This window comes from Dryas octopetala, chromosome 6 (genome assembly GCF_963921425.1).
Source record: "Dryas octopetala chromosome 6, drDryOcto1.1, whole genome shotgun sequence".
In the NCBI taxonomy this organism is placed as follows: domain Eukaryota; kingdom Viridiplantae; phylum Streptophyta; class Magnoliopsida; order Rosales; family Rosaceae; genus Dryas; species Dryas octopetala.
In genome coordinates, this window is record NC_141371.1 from 17,004,583 (window position 1) to 17,018,028 (window position 13,446).

Consider the following 13,446-nt stretch of genomic DNA (forward strand, 5'->3'; position numbering starts at 1 on the left):
GAATAATACATCAAACAGTTATTTGCATTTTGACAAAGATTAGTCCAATGGATGACGGTAAAACAAGAAATCTACTAACAGATAAAGGAAGAGCATAATGGATAAGCATAACAAAAATCATTAAAAAAAATTCAATAAGCATATCATAGAAAAAAATTTCACTGGATAAGCCTTCAGATCTCATAGCTATATCTGGTCATCGATGGTTAACTGCTGGATTACCACTATGAGCCTCTTCACATATTCCAACTGTACAAGCCATAGAGAGAGAGAGAGAGAGAGAGAGAGAGAGAGAGAGAGAGAGGGTGGTGGTGGTGGTGATGGTGGTGATGGTGATGGTGATGGTGATGGTGATGACTAGTACAGCAAAAAAGATTGAGAAGGCTCATAATAATAATCCACAGAACCGCTCCCACAAATGAGTTTTCCATCATCAGGCAAAAGAATTACAATATTATTCTGAGCCTGCATATAGGTTGGTTTACTTGCAAAGATAGAGGAAGAAGAAGAAGAAAAAGAAAGAACATGTAAAGGCATAATACAAAGAAAGACAGGTAGACTGATGCTTACACTTTAAAAAACCAATGCTTATCTCTATGTAAGACAGAAAACATGGCACAGCATCACTGCTTCAAAGTCCCGGACACAGTTTATCTCTACCGAATCAAGTGCTTGCACATTAAAAAAACAATCTAGCAAAACAAAATTACATTTGAAACACCTGTATCACAGCAAAACAAAAGAATTTCAATCAGAGTGATATATAGTTTTCTAGGTTGCATTTCCATCAATAATAACAGTTATAAACTGCTCAGATCCCAGTGCAATCATTGGTCCCCAAAAACTCACTTGACAGTTACACCAAACACCCCTACACAAGAGAAAAAAAATCCAATTCAAAAGTATGCCACTATAAACTACCGGCAACAAGTACAAAACATAGTCATGTACAAAAGTGAATTTTAGACCAACTTCACACCAATTTCTTAACACCCAGAGAAAAATAAGGGTTTTTATGATCACCCATTTCACAACACAGTATAAACAATCAGTTGCTAATCAAAAAAATAAATATGAAAGTAAGGAAATTTGGGACCCAATTACACATGAATGGGTCAAACTGACTTGTTGGAGCTAAATCCACATATAGTTAATTGCTTATCACCAGATCTATGCAAAAGCCCTCAGAACTCATAGCTTTGAACAAGTCATTCACGGTTTGAAGCCAGTAGCGTTACTCAAAAGCCTTTACACTCCACAACACTACACATAAGTGTGTGCATGTCAGCATGTGTGTGTGTAAATATCATATATATGTAGGGGAGAGAGAGAAGGAGGAGGAGGAGGAGGTGGTGGAAAAAGTGAGTAGAGGCTAATGAATCAAATCACGGTTACCACTCTAGATTTTCAATTTGGCATCATTGGGCATTATAATTGAACCAAAAAATTAATACTAGTTATAATATCCATAACATAAGAAAAAAAGATTCAATGATGATGACAGATAAGAGTGATATAGGTGTAAGGGTTTGAGTGTCAAGGTGGCTTTTATTATACTTTTCTAGGGATTGCTGTTAAAGACCTCAGACTTTTATAAAGAAAAGCCAAATCTAGTTTTGAGCCCTCAGACCCCATAGCAATAAAATGATAAAGACAGTGAAGCTTCATTGAAAGCCATTCAACATTTAGGAACACCACCCATCACCACAAATAATAATAATAATAATAATAATAACAACAATAACTCTGACAGAAGAAGAAGAAGCAGTTGCAGCAGCTAGGATTGATGATGGTCAGAGTGGTGCAATAAATGGAGGCTTAAAATGAATACAAAAGCACTAGTCTGAAACATGAGTTTCCATCATTGGGCACATAAAAAAGAATGCGCAAAAGCATTACCAAAAGAAACCACCATATAAGTGGAGGAACCGTGTTTTTCATACAATCATAGCGTGAACTAACTTGTAGACAGGAAGAAGCATATGTCATATGTGTGCATGTATGCATGGACAAAATTCATGTACAATGAGCCACTGGTAAAGTAAACAATTTGCAGTAATTGTTATAAAAAAAAGGATAATGGAAAAATAAATACACACAAAAGACTTTTTTATAAGGAAACTTCACCAACTCAAGGAAAAATGATTTAGATATCAAGTCAGCTCAACACAAACAGACTACAATGGCACTCTGTTCTGTAATTTGCAATCTTATCGCAATAAACCGTTCAAAAGTTATAACCTTAGCATTTAATAAATAAAAAAAAAATGTTATACCTTAGCATCAGCATAAACCGAACTAAACTTAGAAAACAGATTGAAAGTGATCAGAAACTATGTATTATAAAAATATATTCGATAAATCACTCTTATCGAACAATTTGTTTGCTTAAACATAAATCATTCCTGCATAACACATAGCTTTCAAATCACAGACAATATGGGGTCCGCAGGCCCTCAAATCACATAGCTTTCATCAAATCATATCCGGCTTAATGCTAGTGGAATCTACCAAATCCTTCCCACACAACCAAGAAATACACCCATCCATACATATATACATACAAAGGATTTATATAGAAAGTGGAGAGGCAAATGAAATGAAGGCAGTTTGGTTGTTGGTTGCGTAGTGGAGTATAAAGGCTAATAATTAATCAAAATAAGGGTGAAGTCCAATAGGTGCGTGCATAAAGATATGCCAACACATGAAACATGATGAAGATAAAGATATGACAAAGCATGGGACAGCATCCATCCACCAGAAGCAAGAAGCAAAACTCATTGTGACAAAACAAAAAACGGTATCCAAGCTCCGGGATTTTCACTAATTTCCAGTCTCAAAATTTAGAAAGACAACCTTTTCTTCCAAAACCACTTCCCGAAGAAAAAAGAAACAAGTTGCCCTCAGATACATCATATCCAGAATTGTAATTTAGCTAATGAATTAAATATACACCTTAAATTTCTAAACTATCACTAGCAGATACAAAAATCACCCTAACATTGCAAAACTTGTAACCTACACCAATGCTAAAGGATTTCAACCAGGGTCCTAAATAGCTTTGCAGGCTGCATTTGCATCAATAATCGCAGTTAAACTGCTCAGAGCACAGTGCATGTATCACATTCTCCGCAATCCCACTTAACAGTTAACACCAAACACCCACTACCTATTAAAAAAGTTTCCATTTCAAAACAAAGCCATTATAAACTACCAACCACAAATACAAACCATAGTCATGCACATAAGAAGGTTTTGCACAGACTAAACACCAAATGCCGTACACCAGGTAAAAGAAATAAGTTAATGAAAACCCATTTCAGAACTAGTGCAATATAAGCAATCGGTAGCTAATAAAAAGCATAACTATGAAAGTAAGCAAATTTGGGACCCAATTATACATGCAAGGGTCAAATTGACTTGTTGCAGAATTTCGATCAGGTTTGGGGCTAAATCCCCAAATGGGTAATTGCGTATAATAAAATCTATGAAAATGCCCTCAGATCTCATAGCTTTGAAACAGTCATTCACGGTTTAAATCCAGTGGCGTACATCAAAAGCCTTTACACTCCACATCACTGTAAGTGTATGTGTATGTATGTATGTATGAAAGAGAGAGAGAGAGAGAGAGAGAGAGAGAGAGAGAGAGAGAGAGAGAGAGAGAGGAGGTGGTGAGTAAAGGCTAATGACGAAAAACAACCATGCTTTCCGCTCTTTAGATTTTCAATTGTTCCATCATTGGGCATCATACTTGAAACAAAAAAGAATGAACATCCAGAACACAAATCCAATGGACATTTAAATTAAATAACTTATTCATTAAGCCATGCCAAACCTTGACACATAAACAAGTAACAAATAATTTGATGGGCACTCTAAGAGTTCAATGGTTTCAAAAGTGCAGCACAAAGATAGTCAAATTGATTGAGATATATTCAGCTCAGAGTTACTTAAACAGATACTAAAAAAGGTAGTCTGTTCTATAATTTGCAATCTTATAGCAATCAACCATTCAAATCAAAACCATGGCACCAGATTAAACTTAAAAAACTGATAGAAAGTAACAAGAAACTGTTAAAAAAAAAATCATTCAATAAATCACAATCTTATCAAACACACCACCAAAAAAAATGATATATGCAATCCAAAATAAACCTCCCACACTCCAATCCATGCACTCACAGAGGAGTGCAGGAGGTTTATTTTTTAATGAAAATAACATTCACTCAGATCACATAGCTTTCATCAAATCTGATTGATGCTAATGGAATCTACCAAAAGCCTTCCCAAACCGATACTCACACACACACACACACACATACATATGCGCGCGTGTGTACATAGATGCACAGGATCTATATAGTAAATGGAGAGGTGAAAGAAATGAAGGCAGTTTGGTCATTGGCGATAGGATAGGGGATTATAAATTAACAAGGGTTAAGTCCAATACATGAATGTAAAGACGTTCCAATACAAGAAACATCAAGATGAAGATAAAGATTTGACAATGCATAAGACAGCATCAGCCCACCAGAAGCAAAAAGAAAAATTCATGTATCCAAGCTCAAGATTTTTCAAGATTCTTCAACCCTACGTAACTAAGAAAAGAGAAACAAATAGCCCTCAGATACATCATATCCAAAATTGTGATTCAAGGATAGCATGGCTTTGATTTTCATTTTAAGCCTTTTAACATTTAAATGACAAGAACAACAACAACCACCACCACCACCACAAAGACCAGAAGTGATGATCAAGGCTCATAATGGAAATCAAAGCAACCAACCAAGAATGAGTCTGCATCACAGGGCAAATGAACAAGATTACACTTGAGCATATGTTCAAGAATCATAAATATTAACTTCCCCTAGTACATATTAAACCAAAAGAAAAACTAAGTTCCATTGTCAAGGTAACCTTAGAGAGGATGCCTATGCTATGGTAATACAAGACAGAATAGACTTTAGAGGAGCATGATTGTAAATTAAAAAAAAATTTACAATCATAGAGGAGAACCTTAGATATCAATACAATACAATTAAAGCAATAACTAACGATCAAAAATAATTAAAGATTCAATAAGCATATCTGAAAAAAAAAATCTCTCATGACAAGCCTTCAGATCTCATAGCTATATCTGGTCATTGACGGTTATCCGCTGGATTATCCTTATGAGCCTCTTCACATCCTCAACCATACAAGCCAGAAAGAAAGTGAGGGGGAGAGAGAGACAGATAGAAAGAGAGAGAGAAAGAGAGAGACAGAGAGAGACAGAGAGAGAGAGACAGAGAGAGAGAGAGACAGAGAGATAGAGAGACAGAGAGACAGAGAGACAGAGACAGAGAGTGGTGATGATGATGATGATGACTAGTACAGAAAAAAGGATAGAAAAGGCCACTAAAAATAATCCACAGAACCCCTCCCACAAATGAGTTTTCCATCATCAGGCAAATAAAGAAATTGCAGCATCATTCTGAGGAGAAATGTTTTGTATGTGTCCGATACACCACCTGGCATCATGACCTGGTGTTTCGGATGCAAACAATAATTTCTCCATTTGGAGGCTGCAAACAAGAAAAACTCAGACAATCACAAGTAGAGCATGCAAAGACAGAGGACGAACAAATAACAGGTAGATCTGGTAATCACCACAGCATCATTGCTTCCAATTTTCAAATACGTAAGCCTAAAATAATATCTAAAGTACCACTACAGATGCAGAAATTGCACTCTAACATTGCAACACCTGTACCACAGAAATGCAAAAGGTTCAACCAGGATCATACATGGCTAGATCTAGGCTGCATTTCCATCAATAATTGCACTTAAAAACTAACTGCTCAGAGCCCAGTGCATGTATTATCATTTCCCACAATCCCACTTAACAGTTAACACCAAACACCCACTACCCATTAAGAAAATATCCATTTCAAAACTAAGCCATTATAAACTACCAGCCACAAATACAAACCATAGTCATGCACATAAGAGAATTTTGGGCCAACTAAACATCAAATGCCGCACACCAGACAAAAGAAATAAGGATGGTGATGAAACCCAATTTCAGAACCAGTGCAGTGCAAGCAATCATGAGCTATATAAAAGCATAACTAAGAAAATAAGAAAATTTGGGGCCCAATTACACTTGAAAGGGTCAAACTGACTTCTTGCGGAATATAGATCAGGTTTGGGGCTAAAACCCCTAATGGGTCATGAAATTTGTGTAAATGCCCTCAGATCTCATAGCTTTGAACGAGTCATTCGCAGTTTAAAGCCACTGGCATTCATCAAAAGCCTTTACACTCCACGACACTGTAAGTGTATGTGTGTGTATGTATGAAGAGAGAGAGAGAGAGAGAGAGAGAGAGAGAGAGAGAGAGAGAGAGAGAGAGAGAGAGAGAGAGAGAGAGAGAGGAGGTGGTGAGTAAAGGCTAATGACGAAAAACAACCATGCATTCCGCTCTTTTGATTTTCAATTGTTCCATCACTGGGCATCATACTTACAACAAAAAAGAATGAACATCACACAAATCCAATGGACATTTAAATTAAATAACTTATTCATTAAGCCATGCCATACCTTGACACATAAACAAGTAACAAATAATTTGATGGGCACTCTAAGAGTTCAATGGTTTCAAAAGTGCAGCGCAAAGGTAGCCAAAATTGATTGAAATATATTCAGCTCAGAGTTACTTAAACAGATACTCAAAAAGGTAGTCTGTTCTATAATTTGCAATCTTATAGCAATCAACCATTCAAATCAAAACCTTGGCACCAGATTAAACTTGAAAAACTGATTGAAAGTACCAAGAAACTGTTATTAAAAAAAATCATTCAATAAATCACAATCTTATCAAACACACCACCAAAAAAAATGATATATGCAATCCAAAATAAACTTCCCACACTCCAATCCATGCGCTCACAGAGGAGTGCAGGAGGTTTATTTTTTAATGAAAATAACATTCACTCAGATCACATAGCTTTCATCAAATCTGATTGATGCTAATGGAATCTACCAAAAGCCTTTGTACACCGATACACACACACATACATATGCGCATGTGTGTACATAGATGCACAGGATCTATATAGAAAATGGAGAGGTGAAAGAAATGAAGGCAGTTTGGTCATTGGCGATAGGATAGGGGAATATAAATTAACAAGGGTTAAGTCCAATACATGAATGTAAAGACGTTCCAATACAAGAAACAGCAAGATGAAGATATAGATTTGACAATGCATAAGACAGCATCAGCCCACCAGAAGCAAAAAGAAAAACTCATGTATCCAAGCTCAAGATTTTTCACTAATAGACAGTGAGAATTAAAAAGAAAACCATTTCTTCAACCCTACGTAACTAAGAAAAAAGAAACAAACAGCCCTCAGATACATCATATCCAAAACTGTGATTCAAGGATAGCTTGGCTTTGATTTTCATTTTAAGCCTTTTAACATTTAAATGACAAGAACAACAACCACCACCACCACAAAGACCAGAAGTGATGATCAAGGCTCATAATGGAAATCAAAGCAACCAACCAAGAATGAGTCTGCATCACAGGGCAAATGAACAAGATTGCACTTGAGCATATGTTCGAGAATCATACATTATAACTTCTCCTAGAACATAATAAACCAAAAGAAAAACTAAGTGCCATTGTCAATTAAAAAAAAATTTACAATCATAGAGGAGAACCTTAGATATCAATACAATACAATTAAAGCAATAACTAACGATCAAAAATAATTAAAGATTCAATCAGCATATCTGAAAAAGAAAATCTATCATGACAAGCCTTCAGATCTCATAGCTATATCTGGTCATTGACGGTTATCCGCTGGATTATCCTTATGAGCCTCTTCACATCCTCAACCATACAAGCCAGAAAGAAAGTGAGGGGGAGAGAGAGACAGATAGAAAGAGAGAGAGACAGAGAGAAAGAGAGAGACAGAGAGATAGAGAGAGAGAGAGAGAGAGACAGAGAGAGAGAGAGAGACAGAGAGAGAGAGAGAGAGTGGTGATGATGATGATGATGACTAGTACAGAAAAAAGGATAGAAAAGGCCACTAAAAATAATCCACAGAACCCCTCCCACAAATGAGTTTTCCATCATCAGGCAAAAAAAGAAATTGCAGCATCATTCTGAGGAGAAATTTTTTGTATGTGTCCGATACACCACCTGGCATCATGACCTGGTGTTTCGGATGCAAACAATAATTTCTCCATTTGGAGGCTGCAAACAAGAAAAACTCAGACAACCACAAGTAGAGCATGCAAAGACAGAGGACGAACAAATAACAGGTAGATCTGGTCATCACCACAGCATCATTGCTTCCAATTTTCAAATACGTAAGCCTGAAATAATATCTGAAGTACCACTACAGATGCAGAAATTGCACTCTAACATTGCAACACCTGTACCACAGAAATGCAAAAGGTTCAACCAGGATCATATATGGCTAGATCTAGGCTGCATTTCCATCAATAATTGCACTTAAAAACTAACTGCTCAGAGCCCAGTGCATGTATTATCATTTCCCACAATCCCACTTAACAGTTAACACCAAACACCCACTACCCATTAAGAAAATATCCATTTCAAAACTAAGCCATTATAAACTACCGGCCACAAATACAAACCATAGTCATGCACATAAGAGAATTTTGGGCCAACTAAACATCAAATGCCGCACACCAGACAAAAGAAATAAGGATGGTGATGAAACCCAATTTCAGAACCAGCGCAGTGCAAGCAATCATGAGCTATATAAAAGCATAACTAAGAAAATAAGAAAATTTGGGGCCCAATTACACTTGCAAGGGTCAAACTGACTTCTTGGAATATAGATTAGGTTTGGGGCTAAAACCCCAAATGGGTCATGAAATTTGTGAAAATGCCCTCAGATCTTCATAGCTTTGAACGAGTCATTCGCGGTTTAAAGCCACTAGCGTTCATCAAAAGCCTTTACACTCCACGACACTGTGTGTTAGTGTGTGTATCTGTGTGTATGTAGACTCGTAGAGAGATGGAGAGAGACGGAGAGAGAGAGAGAGAGAGAGAGAGAGGTGGTGGTGAGTAAAGGCTAATGAAGAGAAGCAACCACGCTACCGCTCTTTACATTTTCAATCTGTCATCATCAGGCATCATAATGAAATTTTAAAGAAAATAAAGATTTAAAATAAAAACTCTGAGAGAGAGAGAGAGAGAGAGAGAGTGATAGAGAGGGTGAGCATTTTTGCAGAGGAGGATTCGAAGACTGATATAGGGTATGAGTCTCGACTCTCTCGTTTTATTATCTTTATGAGTGCTGCTGTACTAAGTTACTAACATTATTTTTTGAGATTAATACCATTTTGCTCCCCAGACTATTACACTTGTATCAGTTTACTCTCCAAATTTCTAATTTATAAAAGAGATTAATGTCATTTTGCTCCCCAGACTATTACACATGTATCAGTTTGCTCCCCAGACTTCTAATTTGGAAAATTAAGGACCCTGACTTTTTTCAATTTTGCCAATTAAGGTTATTCCGTCAATTTATACATTTTTCATCTAAAATGTCGAGATGATCAAGCAAAATTTAGCAAAAAATAAAAGAGGAAAAATGATGCATGAGGAAAAAATGATAAGATCTAATTGGAAGGGACCATTTTGCCCTCAAAGATTTGGATAAAAAATGTGTAAATTGACAAAAGAACCTCAATTGGCAAAATTGAAAAAGTCAGAGTCCTTAATTTTCCAAAGTAGAAGTCTGGGGAGCAAACTGATACAAGTGTAATAGTCGGGGGAGCAAAATGGTATTAATCCCTTTATAAAATTAAAGACTCTGACTTTTTCAATTTTGCCAATTGAGATTCTTTTGTCAATTTACACATTTTTTATCCAAATCTTTGAGGGCAAAATGGTCCCTTCCAATTAGATCTTATCATTTTTTCCTCATGCATTATTTTTCCTCTTTTATTTCTTGCTAAATTTTGCTTGATTATCTCGACATTTTAGATGAAAAATGTATAAATTGACGGAATAACCTTAATTGGCAAAATTGAAAAAGTCAGAGTCCTTAATTTTCCAAATTAGAAGTCTGGGGAGCAAACTGATACATGTGTAATAGTCTGAGGAGCAAAATAACATTAATCTCTTATTTTTTTGGTCGAATACTATACTAACACTCTTTTCCTCACTTCATACCGCCGTAAATAAAGGGCTATTTACAAAAAAAAAATTAATAAAACATTTCAAAATTACAAATAAGCCTATACACAATTCTTAAATTTTAAAATAGTCACTATTAATTAAAATAAATTAAATAAAATTATGCATTATACAAAAAAAGACATAACAAATTCTAAAAATTACAAACACTGCCATTAAATAAAAACAATTGACTGGGGCAAAAGGGTAAAATGAACTTAAAGAAAAACCAGTAATGGGTTGGAGCTCGCAGGACTATTGATCAAAACGTAATTTATGAAATTATATAATTGACTAAAATGAGATAGAAAATCGGGGGTTTTTTTTAAAGCCCAATTATAAAATAATAATGATTGTGCGGCCCAGTTGCAAAAATGCAGTACTAACGCAGCCCACTTTTAAAATGGCCTGGAAGAGTCGCAACAAAAACCATTAAAAAGCAGCAAATTTATGGCCCCTGCCATCGATTCCTTTAACTATCCGTTAATTGCCATAACTGCAATTAACCTCTTAAAACCTCCTTAAACCGTATTAGCAGATGATTATAAAAAACTAAGGAATCAAAGAGCCTTTTGGAATCAAAAAAACCCAGAACAAAAATCGTCTTCGATTGCCTTGTAGAATAAAAAACCACAGATCTATTCTAAAACGAGAGATTCAAGCAAAGAGAAACAAAACCTAGTAGCTACTGACCACCATTGTCGAGGAAGAAGAAGAAGCAACACCCAATTTCTACCTCAATATCTACTGACTTCCAGGTACAATTTCTTCTACAAAACATTATGTATTGAACCGAGTACCAAAAACAATTTTGATCGAAAACCCTAGACCCATTTCAATGAAAGACAGTATTATCAATATCTACTAATAGCCATAAACCCATTTCAATATTTATTAAACGGTTGCTTTTTAATGGTTTTTCAGACTCATTCTTGACAAGGGATCCAAGCAGAGAGAAAGGAAACCCTAATAACTACTGACCACCATTGACAAAGAAGAAGAAGAAGAAGCAACAACAAATTTCTACCTCAATAAAACATTGAAAAAGACGAAGAAGAAGCTACTGACTACCAGGTACTATTGGGTTGCTTGGTAATATATGTCATTGTCTGGTTAAATTGCTTATGTTTATGTAATATTCCCCAATGTCAAATATGTGAGATTCTAATTGTTACTGGATGGTAATAACAATTACAATATCACAAATTAGATATGTCAACTGCCTATGCAGATTTTCCAATGATAAATACGTGGGAGTCTAATTGTTACTGGCTGGTAGTAATAATTAGAATATCACAAATTAGATATATGCACTGCCTATGCAGATTTTCCAATGACAAATACGTGGAAGTCTAATTGTTACTGGCTAATAGTAACAATTAGAATCTCACAAATTAGATATCTGCACTGTCTATGCAGATTTTTCAATGACAAATACGTGGAAGTCTAATTATTACTGGTTGGTAGTAACAATTAGAATCTCACATATTAGATATCTGCACTGCCTATGCAGATTTTCCAATGACAAATACGTGAGATTCTAATTGTTACTAGCTGGTAGTAACAATTAGAATCTCATAAATTAGATATGTCCACTGCCACTGCCTATGTATTGCACATTTTCTTTGATTTGGAGACTGGCCTGGGGCATTGGGTTAGACTTAAAAACACTGTTGCAGTTGAATTGTTACTGAAGGAAAAGAGTGAGGATTCTTAGGACTGAAAAGTGGAGGAAGTGGGCTTGTTAGAGGTAGCCAAATACGTGGGAGTCTAATTGTTACTGGCTGGTAGTAACAATCAGAATCTCACAAATTAGATATTGGCACTGCCTATGCAGATTTTCCAATGACAAATACGTTGGAGTCTAATTGTTACTGGCTGGTAGTAACAATTAGAATCTCACATTTGGTAGTAACTATCTGTTTTTTTGCAACCATATTGCAGGATTCAAAGAAAATGGCCACAAAAAAGGCAATAACAATTGCAAAAGAAAAAAGGATTGTACCAAAACAGTCCGGAAAAATTCAGTACAGGTGCAACATGGTTGCATTCCAAAGTACTATAGATAAAATTAAAGATGACCTGACTGCCAAGGCATACGAGAAGCTACATAAAACACCTTTTTGGCCACTTATAAATGCATTTCGCAATGAAATGATGGGAAGCAACCCTGTGAAATCAGACGACGGTGTTGGATTCTTCATCCAAGCATACAACAAGGAAACAGAGAAGTTCCATTTTGGTAAGAAGGAAATAGAACTTATAACAAGTGACATTGCTGATTTATTTGGGCTGCCAGAATTGGGAAATGAAGTTCTCTTGACAAGAAATCCAAGTTCATTACAGATCACTTTAAGGATGATGAACAAAGGATAAATAGAACTTCAGTGCAAAATGCTCTCTATAAAGCAGTAGAGGAAGGAAAACAACCTCAGACACCAGCAGGGAATCAGAAAACTTCAAGGAAGAGAAGACTGAAAGACAACAGTGACGATGTTGTACGTTTGATAATTTTGTACATGTTGGCTACTTTCCTATTCCCAAACTCTGGATACCACCTTGCTTGAGACTTGGTCAAGCATACTGAAGACTTGAATGAAATGGTACATAAAGCATGGGCAAAAGGAGTGCATGATTACTTGCACAAATCATTGTGCAAAGACAGTAAATCAATGGCTGGTTGTGTCGTTGCCATACTGGTAAGCACTAAACTGAATTTATTAAATATGAATGTATTATTTTAGACACTATGTTTATTGTTTATTACAACTTTTAACCATTTTTGTACAATTTTTCTCTTTGATGAATTCCAGTATTAGATATGCAAAAAGACAAACATCATTAATCCATTCAAGGGCAGAGAGGAGGAAACTCCTGGCATAGTCAAATGAGATCTGGATGATCTCAATCTCAAGTTGAAACATTACATACTTGAAGACTTTGAGGTAAAAAAACAAAACAAAACATAGTTACTATGTTTACTTTATACCAATAACTATTTTCAAAACCAAAATACTAACAATCTTTATTTTAAATTGTGAAGAACATGTTTGATGATGAAGAAAGAGGGGAGAAACCACCTAATGAGGAAACATGCTGGCTAAGAGACACATAAGAAACATAAGAAGATAAAGATCCACAACTGACACTCCAATATTGATTAGATAAAAAAGAGAAAGAGGAGGAAATGGAAGACGTCACTCGAAGCTTGGGTAAGAATTCAAAACTAATAACAAAACGCCACTGC

At 35.7% G+C, this 13,446-nt stretch overlaps 3 non-coding genes across 3 annotated transcripts; all 3 read right to left on the reverse strand.

Annotated features, from left to right (window-relative positions):
- Positions 1–754: 754 nt before the first annotated feature.
- On the reverse strand, positions 755–835 carry LOC147282891 (small nucleolar RNA snoR118). Its single transcript, XR_015123166.1, has one exon. It is a non-coding gene; the product is annotated as a small nucleolar RNA snoR118 (small nucleolar RNA).
- A 4,942-nt stretch (positions 836–5,777) lies between these two features.
- Positions 5,778–5,870, reverse strand: LOC147282892 (small nucleolar RNA snoR118). The gene has a single exon (XR_015123163.1). It is a non-coding gene; the product is annotated as a small nucleolar RNA snoR118 (small nucleolar RNA).
- Positions 5,871–8,453: 2,583 nt separating this feature from the next.
- Positions 8,454–8,546, reverse strand: LOC147282893 (small nucleolar RNA snoR118). Its single transcript, XR_015123164.1, has one exon. It is a non-coding gene; the product is annotated as a small nucleolar RNA snoR118 (small nucleolar RNA).
- Positions 8,547–13,446: the final 4,900 nt, after the last annotated feature.